The sequence below is a fragment of the Vicia villosa genome, linkage group LG3 (assembly GCF_029867415.1).
Source record: "Vicia villosa cultivar HV-30 ecotype Madison, WI linkage group LG3, Vvil1.0, whole genome shotgun sequence".
NCBI lineage: Eukaryota > Viridiplantae > Streptophyta > Magnoliopsida > Fabales > Fabaceae > Vicia > Vicia villosa.
In genome coordinates this window covers 48,274,711-48,284,720 of record NC_081182.1, presented here as the reverse complement: position 1 = coordinate 48,284,720, position 10,010 = coordinate 48,274,711, and the positions used below count along the sequence as shown (strand labels likewise).

General features: G+C 30.3%; 1 pseudogene; it reads right to left on the bottom strand.

Annotated features, from left to right (window-relative positions):
- Nucleotides 1–1,030: 1,030 nt before the first annotated feature.
- Nucleotides 1,031–3,410, bottom strand: LOC131658004 (uncharacterized; annotated as a pseudogene).
- Nucleotides 3,411–10,010: the final 6,600 nt, after the last annotated feature.

The window sequence follows — 10,010 nt, the reverse complement described above, 5'->3', positions numbered from 1 at the left end:
CTGAACATATAACTTTTCAAAATTGGTTAGAAAAATAATTATATGAACAATTGCGTTATATTTGAAGAACAACTTATACTAATCAATAATTTTCGAGCATCATGTATCTCATCATTCATCTCACGCTCTTTTAAGGTTAAAATCTTTTCAATGTTTCAAGTTCTTATTCAACACTTTCTTTTCTACTAATTCATTCTTGAAAGCATAATATTTGACACTTTAAAAAACGAACAAATATGGAAGAAAGTTGAAGGAAAACTAGAAGTATTTGAGAGATTTTAAACATAAAAGAACACGAGATAAATGATGAGTTGAATAATGCTAGAAAATCACTAATCAGTGTAAGATAAGGTTCAAATACAACATAATTTTTCATATGATTATTTCCAAAATCAATTTAATAGGTTATATGTTCAAAGAGGGGTTAGTGAAACAAACAATAGACATTAGATATAGTAAACTCAACTCGATGGAACAAGATGAGAGCTGCACAAAGAATCACAAAAAACATAAACTCAATATCTATATCAATCTAAAACTTAATTCAATAACAATAACTAAACCACAACATATATATTTTCATAACTTTAGGTAGTAGAACAACTAAACAACAACAACAACAATAACATCAACAATTCAAAAACAACAACTTACATTAAACAACAACTAAAAAAAATCTCTGGTCAAAACTGCAACAACATCATCAATAAACCTATTACATAAATCTGTTTAAACAACAACAAGAGTAAACATCTAGGGTTTAGGTTCTATACAACAAGTCTCAACAACAACAACAACAACAACAACAACAACATCTTAAGTTCTATACAACAAGTCTCAACAACATCAATAAACATATAATAAAAATTTGTTTAAACAACAACAATATTAACAGTGGCGGAGCCAGATAAATTTTTTTGGGATGGCCGCTAACGTAAAATAAGGATTATAAATAAAATGTAAATAGAATTATAAATAAAACATTTAAGTTAAAATATATTTAAATAGAATTACATGACTTAATAGTACCTTAAAATAATGCTCTACGAGTTCCGAGTGACTTGAAATCATCAATAATAGACTCAGAACTAATGCTAGCACTAATATCCCTTTCAATATATACTGTCATGCTATCTCCTAGAAACCTATCATCCATCTTGTTTCTCAACTTGGTCTTGATAATTTTCATTGCTGAAAAAGACCTCTCAGTTGTGGTCGTAGAAACGGGAAGAGTCATGATAAGACGAAGTAGTCTATCAATCAAGAAGTAAGTTTCAGCCTGTCCAGATGCAACCAAACATGAACATAATTCTTGAATAGTTGATAAATTATTCAAGTTTGATGCTTGACGAGCAAGATAAAGAAAATGTTGGAGTTGAAATTGTAAATTATTCTTCTCTTGATCACTAAAATCCATAGGATAATATTTTTCAACTAAAGAACAAATAGTATCAATGTTAAAAGCTTTATATCCATCCTTAGGAGACAAAGCACAAGAAAGGATTAACAAATCCATTGCTTGCTCACTAAATCTGCTATTCAACTCTTTTAACTATTTATCAATGGTAGTGAAAAAGATTTCAACTTTAAAGTAATGTTGAATTGTGACTTGATTCTCTTCAAGACGGGAGCGTCCAAATCTTGTTGTTGAATGAACATCATTAAGATCAGGAATCTCAATACCATGTTTTTCACAAAAAGATCTCACTTTAGTAAATAATATATCCCAACCATTTTCTCTGAAGTCTTGAATAAAACTCTTTGTTGAACGAACCAAATGCATAACATTAACTACATCTTGATTTTGTTTTTGTAAGGCTTGACAAAGCATATCTGTTATCCCCATAATTTCTTTCATCAAGTGCAAAATAAATATAAAATCGAATGCCTTCAAGTAATTATAACAACTATCAGCATCCCCACGTGTAGAATAACTTTCTCTTTCATTTGCAATTTTTTTTTAAAACTGAACAAGTTGCTTCATACATGTTTATCAAGCTACAAATAGAATTGTAATGCGATCCCCAACGAGTATCTCCTGCTCGTTTCAAAGTACCAACTTGATTTACCCCTTTACCACTTACAATCTCATCGATCTCTAACAAATATGAAATTTCTTCTAATTGGGCAGTTTGTAACTCATCATGACGCTTTGTAGAGGAACAAACAACATTGACAACAAAAATTAACTTATCAAAGAATTGATGAATTGTTTTTACCTCCCTTGATGATGTAACCAATGCAAGTTGCAATCGATGAGCAAAACAATGAACATAGTATGCATAAGGACAATCCTTCATAAAGAGTGCTTGTAAACCATTCCATTCTCCTCTCATGTTGCTAGCACCATCATACCCTTGGCCGCGGATGTTAGAAACATCAAGGTTATGTCGAGAAAGTATATCACATATTGCTTCCTTAAGAGTTAAAGATGTGGTGTCTTTAACATGTGCCACATCAAAAAATCTCTCTTGTATTAAACCAACTTTATCGACAAATCTTAATACAAGAGCCATTTGTTCCTTTTTTGACTCGTCACGAGCTTCATCGACAACGATACAAAATTTGGAATCACCAATTTCCTCACGAATATGCTTTTTCACTCTACTAGAAAGAATTTGCAAGAGCTCTTTTTGAATTTGATGTGAAGTATACTTGCAATTTTGTGGAGCATTTTTCAACACAACTTTTGCAATTTCATCATTGTTAGTTTCATCGTGACCCCTAAAAGCACAAGCTTGAAGCGTTAACCAACGAACAATGTCAATTGAAGTCTTGAGACGTAGCCGATTATTCATTCTTTGATTCAAACATTGCACTTGAATAACATTTCGAATATGACCATCTTGATTCAACAAGTCTTGACAAGCTTTCATTGCATTGTTGTGTGGTGAGCAAGGATCCTTCCCTATGTGTTTAAGAAAGGAACAATGTTTTACATTCCTAACTTTCTTCCAAGTTCTAAAACCCATAGAAATGAAAACATGTGATCCGGGACGCCCACTTGGTTTTTTTCTAAATAGGTAACATGGTAAGCAATATGCAGCATCTTCGGATGGTGAATATTCTAACCATGAGAGAAATATGCTAAACCAAGTGTGTTGAAACCTTCTTGGATGATCATCGCTACCGGACAAAAGATAGCTTTCTAAATGAATTTGATATGGACCCCATTTTAGATAAGCTCTTTGTATTACATCCACTTGATTTGGTGGATATTGCCAAATCAAAGTACGCTTTCCAGGATCGCGTTCCAAGGAGTTTTCAAAACCATGATACTCTTCGATTATTGGATTCTCAAAACCATGATGCTCTTCAATTGTCGGAATTATAATTTCTTCATCTATGTCTTCTCTTTCAATTTCACATGCTTTCCTCTTAAAAAAAGAATCAATTTTTCTATTACTCATCTTTAATTTTCCTATAATATCAATCCAAAAATCAATTTAGAGAACATATATAAATTAAAAGAGAAAAAAATTATAAAGTAAATGAAATCAATTGTAGTTTACTTGATAGAAAATTATTATTCTAAGAAATGCATGGATAGAAGACATGAAATATTCTTACTCCAGAAAGCATGTTTATGCATACAATTATGGTTCACTAACAATTATTTCTAACTCTTAAAATGAACAAAACTAGAAGCTTCTCTACAAGTGTGATAAATGTGGAAAGATAAAAACAACTACAAAAGGCAGTAGCAGATTCATTTAAATCATACTTATATCCATAATAGATACAGATCAAGGAGAAAAAAATTGAATTGAGATTTGAGACAACAATTTTATAGTAGATATTAATGTTCCAGTATGTTCATTAGTTTCATAAACAAGAGAACTATATTTTGAATACCAAGCACAACTAACTAAAGCAAATACTAATTTGGTGGTTTATAAACACAGAGATTAAATACTAAAGCAAATACTTAATATAAACCAAATTTGATGGTTTACTCTCTTAAAATTGCATAGAAATCCTACAATACTAAAGCAAATACTCAGAATCCTAAAACTCAGAATCCACACACAATCTCCAAATTAATCTACTCAAACACTTCTATACACAACACATAATTCAAATATATATTTTCTCCTCAATCCTCATTCCACCGTAAAATCGCACAATTAATAAAAACCTAAACAACAAAAACCGAAACCAAAAGTGAAATTCGAAATCCGAAAAGGAGAAAGCAAAACATAGCGGTGGTGAAGATCTTGAGAACTGAGCGAGTGCGAAAGAGAGAAAAGCAGATGTGGGAGGGAGGTTGGAGGGAACTACCGAAGGGGATAACGACGAAGTCGTGCCGTTACGTCTGGGGAAGAGAAAGGAAAGGTAAAATTGTGAAACAGTAGAAATTTTTTTATCTTCTGTAATTTCTAACCTAAGGTTGATTTCAACTAAGAGTAGAATATAAATTTAGATTTTACTTAAGGGTGATTTCGTATTTTCCAATATATAAATTTTAAAAAAATAAAATAAAAGGGTGGTCGTGGCCTTCCCTTGTCCCCACCCCCACTTCCGCCACTGAATATTAAACCACTAGGATTTAGGGTTTCCTTAACGGATCTCTACAACAAAAAAAACATCAATAAACTTATAACACAAATTTGTTTAAAAAACAACAATAATAAGATAAAATATCTAGGGTTTCAGATCTCAACAACAACAGCAATATGAGTAGAGTGATGTTTGACATACCATATCTCTGAATAATAAGTGAAAGAAAATGATTTGGATCTTTGAAAAAAAAGAGCTCTAAACAAATATCATCTTTGTATTGAAGATGGTATGTGTTTATGGCTCTCGTTGTTTAGGGCTTTCTTGTTGACTCACTTGTTAAGTGAGTTTCATTAGAGTTTTATTTGTGTTGTTTGCTACAAGGTGTATATATATATATATATATATATATATATATATATATATATATATATATATATATATATATATATATATATATATATATATATATATATATATATATATATATATATATATGGAAACAAATTCACCTTGGTTTGAAAATAAAACTGAGGTGAGAATGACGTATTTTTAAATAAAAAATAAAAAATTCAGGAAGACGCAATTTTTAATGAAATAAAAACATAATCTGAAGCTGTTGAAATTTAAAGCATGTACACTGAATAAGTTTACCCTTTATTTTTAAAAAAACAATGGAATACATTATATATTTTTTTAAGAAAAAAATATGGCACGTTCAGGAATTTTACCTTAGTTTTTCGATATGTAAGATGAAATTGTTGTCATAAAAAGTAGTTTTTTCTAGTAAAGGAGGCTCTTCCTCATCAAGTACAAGGAATTAAAATTTTACTCATCCTCAATGGGTACCCGTAAAAATTACCCACAACGGGTATGATAAAAACCCGTGAAATGGGCACGGACAATTACCCATTGAAACAAGCAGGTATGAGCGCAGGTGCGGGTACCTTAGTACTCACCCCGCCCCATACCTGCACTATATATATTTAGATATTTTTATTTTTATTATCATATAAACATGTATTTTTATCAATTTTACTAATACATCACTAATAAGTGTTTGTTTATTTCTTAACAGAACAATAACATTTTTGAATTTTTTAATGTTGTTAAAAACTTAAAATGACATGAAAAATTATAATTTATCAAATTTTTTTATTAGAAACACGGGTAAACGGATGCGGGTAGGGGTACATAGCCATCCATAGGGTAGGGGCACGAGTATACATGTTGGTGCCTACGCAGATATGGACTCGAGTACGAGGGTTTTTTCAAATTATGGGTATGAGAACGAATATTATAGTACCCTGTCCATACCCTACCCATTGTCATCCCTATCAAGTATTTTTGATGCCTCGATACTCTTCAGATGAGAAAAATAGTGAATCACATATCATTTCGGTATATTAAGGACGATAGCCTATATTAGATTATGGCACATTATGTTTTAATTATCTCGAAATAAACCATTATACATCCACTCGTATTTCATCTCATATCAATTAACTAAATAGATAATAAATAAATAGTTATTTAAATAAAAATTTAATTAATTTTACTACTCAATTGATCACTAAATCATTTAAGACTCCCTATTAATATATAACTAATTTAATTAATTTAAATATATATGTCTACATAATATTACTACATTTTATAAAATAAAATATATAATAAAATATTTTTACAATCTCTCATTTCGGAAATATATATTGATAATCATATCATTATTTTTTAGTCATGTATCTAAATGCTATTTATCTTTGAATTTCTCCTTTACAACATGGTTCACCTCATTCATCAATAATGAGATCATCGTAATTGTCGTTACCAACGTACAATGTAACAGAACCCTGATAACCACTACATCAATATATTTGATGACATAGATCGTTATAGATGAGTGACATGAAAATTTAATGAAATGTGTCTCTATATAATGTATATTTCTAACTGATCCAACTAAAGTCTTTAGTGAGACCCAAGTCAACGTAAGATAATTTGAATTAAAAACTTGTGATTTGAATCAAGAAACTTATGCAGACATGACTCCAATCATTCAAATGCATGATTCAAATAATGAGCAAGTTATAGAAATTGGATTTTGGCACTAGAGTCATGACTCGATTCACACTTTCCTTTGACTCGAATAAAAATGGGTTATGAGTCGAATAAAAAAGTGTTATGACTTGAATCATGAAAGAATTTTTCAATTGTGATTTGCTCAGTGGAAGTGTGACTCAAATCACACTTTGGTTTGATTCGAATCACTTGACCATTACTCAAATCAATCAAGCTAAAATCTAATTTTTTTCATCTTGACTTTAATCATTCTCTCACTAGATTTGATTAATCATTTTTATATTTGACTCGATTTAAAGTGTTATTTTTACACTTATTTAATTTTTTTCCTTATCTCTAGCACATATAAAAGATAAATCATTCTCTCTCCCCTTTCTATATATATATATATATATATATATATATATATATATATATATATATATATATATATATAACCTTTAAGAAAAAATTGAGTGCTGATTTCTTGAGTTTTTAAAGTTGTTGTATGATATTTGTATGAAAAAGTTCATCTTATTCCACAAACCAAAAAACACCACTAATGAGTATTACTCGACTCTAGGAGAGAGTGTGAGATCCAGTTGTGAGGAGATTCATTAGGTGCTTTAATTTTCTTATTAAGATTTTTTTTTAGATACAAGAATTATGTTATGGATATTTAGAGATTGACATTCAGTATGGAAGTAAGAAGTTCTCCTCCAAGAGGTTTTGGAGTGTCTAACTCATCCAACAAGTTCAATGACTCATACAAGTTTATTCAGGTAGGTTCGAGTGAATATCGTTGCATATGAAACCCTATAGTACTTAGATTCTTAGAAGGTGTATCAATTCATGATAGTAGATCTTGGAGGTTTTGCAGCCTATTGAGTTTTTTCGTGTCCTTGAGTTTTATTTGTTTGTTAGTTTACATGTAGCTAAATTTTATTGTTCATAGCTGATGGACAATTATAGCAAATATACTAGTATCGTCGAAGTAATAAATAAAATTCATCTCCACAGGGATTGCGAATTTAAACAAGTTAACTACGTGCGGATATAAGTAATTAACAAGGGGGGTTCAGACTTATTCAGTTCGAGAATAAAAACTAGAAATTAACAGAGTTGATTTCAATTACTAAAAGCGATTAGATCTTCTTTCAACTTCCCTTCTCATACTTGTTGATGAACTGTGCATTAACCAAATCTTTAATATATTAAAGTATTACGACAAATTAACACGGTCACTGCACCCAATTCTTTGATGTACAACTCACTAACCTAGACAATAATTTCCTAATTCCTTAGGAAAATTCAAAGTTAAATTCGGTGTTCTAATTCCGTTAATTCACAAGCTACAACCTATAATTACCTATTCCTATTTAATTACTAAGTTTAATAATTTCCCTAGATCATATCGGTGGACTAACTGTCAGAAAACCTTACTCATTTGATATCAATTCATGCATTCGTCAATACATAAAAAACAATTAACACAAGGACAATTAAATAAATAAAATAACATAAAATAAATCAATTAACATCAAATAGCCATATGATCCAACAAGTACAAGAAGCTTTGTCTAAAAAGATCTAATCTAATGAATCTAGCTACTCATAGGGATTACAACAATTACCATGAGTTTAGACGGAGAGAACATGAAAATCAAAGAAGAATAAGGTCTTCAATAGCTTCCAAAACCCTCAAAACCACCACTTTGATAATCTTCAGTCGTCACTTTCTCTCAAATTCAGAATCCTAAAGAAGTAACCTGCATCTTATATATAAAGCTGTAAAATGTGTTAAAATTTGTCGCTCCATATGCGCCACGATGGGATACATCGAGCCACGATGGGATGCATCGCTACGCGTGAAAACCATAAGCAAAAGTGTCTTCTTTATTCATCTATTTAATCCAATTTGTCTAAGTCCACTTTCTTCACTCTTTTGCAATTTTGTTCAATTTCTTCACATTTTAGCTTGACATTTGCCCATTATTCCTCTGATTCCATCAAAATTTGCTAGTAAAAATCATGTAATGACGACTGTCATTACGTGATGAATTAAATTCTATTAAAACGAATTTGTTTGAATATAATTGGATTAATTATCATATTATTTATAATTTGATTTATCACCGCGTGTTTGTCATTGAATTCATATGTACATCAATTTGTTTGCATAGTCTCTTTTAAAATGCTTTTAACTTTCTGCTCCTGTGCTTTTTAACTCTGATTTTGGAAAACAATATTGGGAAATGTCTATTTAGTCCCTTCCCTCCCCTCTTCAGACCATTTGACGCCCATATTCAATCCAATAATTAGCCTCAGAGCTGATCTTTCGATTCGCGACTTCAAAAGTTGTGAATATGTGTAAGGAAATCCAAATTATGTGTATAATAAATCTCTTTTTCAAGGGAGAAGATTATGTGTATTGGAAAGAATGCATGTATACACTTGATATTAGTAGATCAAATGAGTTGGTTTCTATCAAAGACATTCCTTTTGTTCCACAAAGTATCATTAATGGCATTTGTGTTAGTAAATCCCTAAAAAACTAGACTAGTGTTTCTGCCACCATTTAATGGCAATGACTACTAATTTGAATATCCTTCTTATAGCCAGTATACTTACCACAACCATAAAAATTTCTTGCATCATAAGTATTAATCAAAGTGTTAGAATCTTCAATAACATAAATAGCATATGGTTTAGGTAACAAAGCAATGTTATTACTCTCTTCTTGTACGACCATAGAGTAGATTTTGTTGATGGAAGGTAGGGGTTTCACGAGCAAAGCATGAGTCTTGATGATAAAAAAATTATCAATTAAGCCTGTTAAAAACTGAATGACTTAATCTTCCAAACAAAAAATTCTTAGCATAACGCATATCTTCACAATGACATTACTGTATACATGTACATATGCCGATATTTAAAGTTTGTGCTATTATAAATTTTAAGGAACGAAATAAAGGGAGGATGTTACATAAAGTTGGATAATAAAGCAGAAAGTTTTGTTGTTGTCTAGTTAATGTCTATATAATGCTTGATTTAGTTAGTGCCGTGTTACAAAAAAAGAATTTTCTTCCATGCACAAAGTTTGACCATCAATCATATCCAATGGGAAATCAAAAGAAGCATTTAAACATAGGTGTAAATCATGGAGTAATCTTAAGTCTAATCTATTCACAATGGCAGAGTCAAAAAGTTCCAATTCCAAACGAATTCAGAAAAGGAAAAACCCAAAACTTTTCAGACATTCCTTTCATCATCTTAATTTCTCATTTACTTAATTTGAGACTGTAAAAAGAATAACTTGACTAAATAGTATTTTTATTTGGGTAAACATTCATTTTAATCAGTTTTATTAATTCCTTCTAGATTTGATGTATATTATTATTAGTAAATATATTTATTCTATTCACTGTTATGTTCTAGTAATCTTTAAA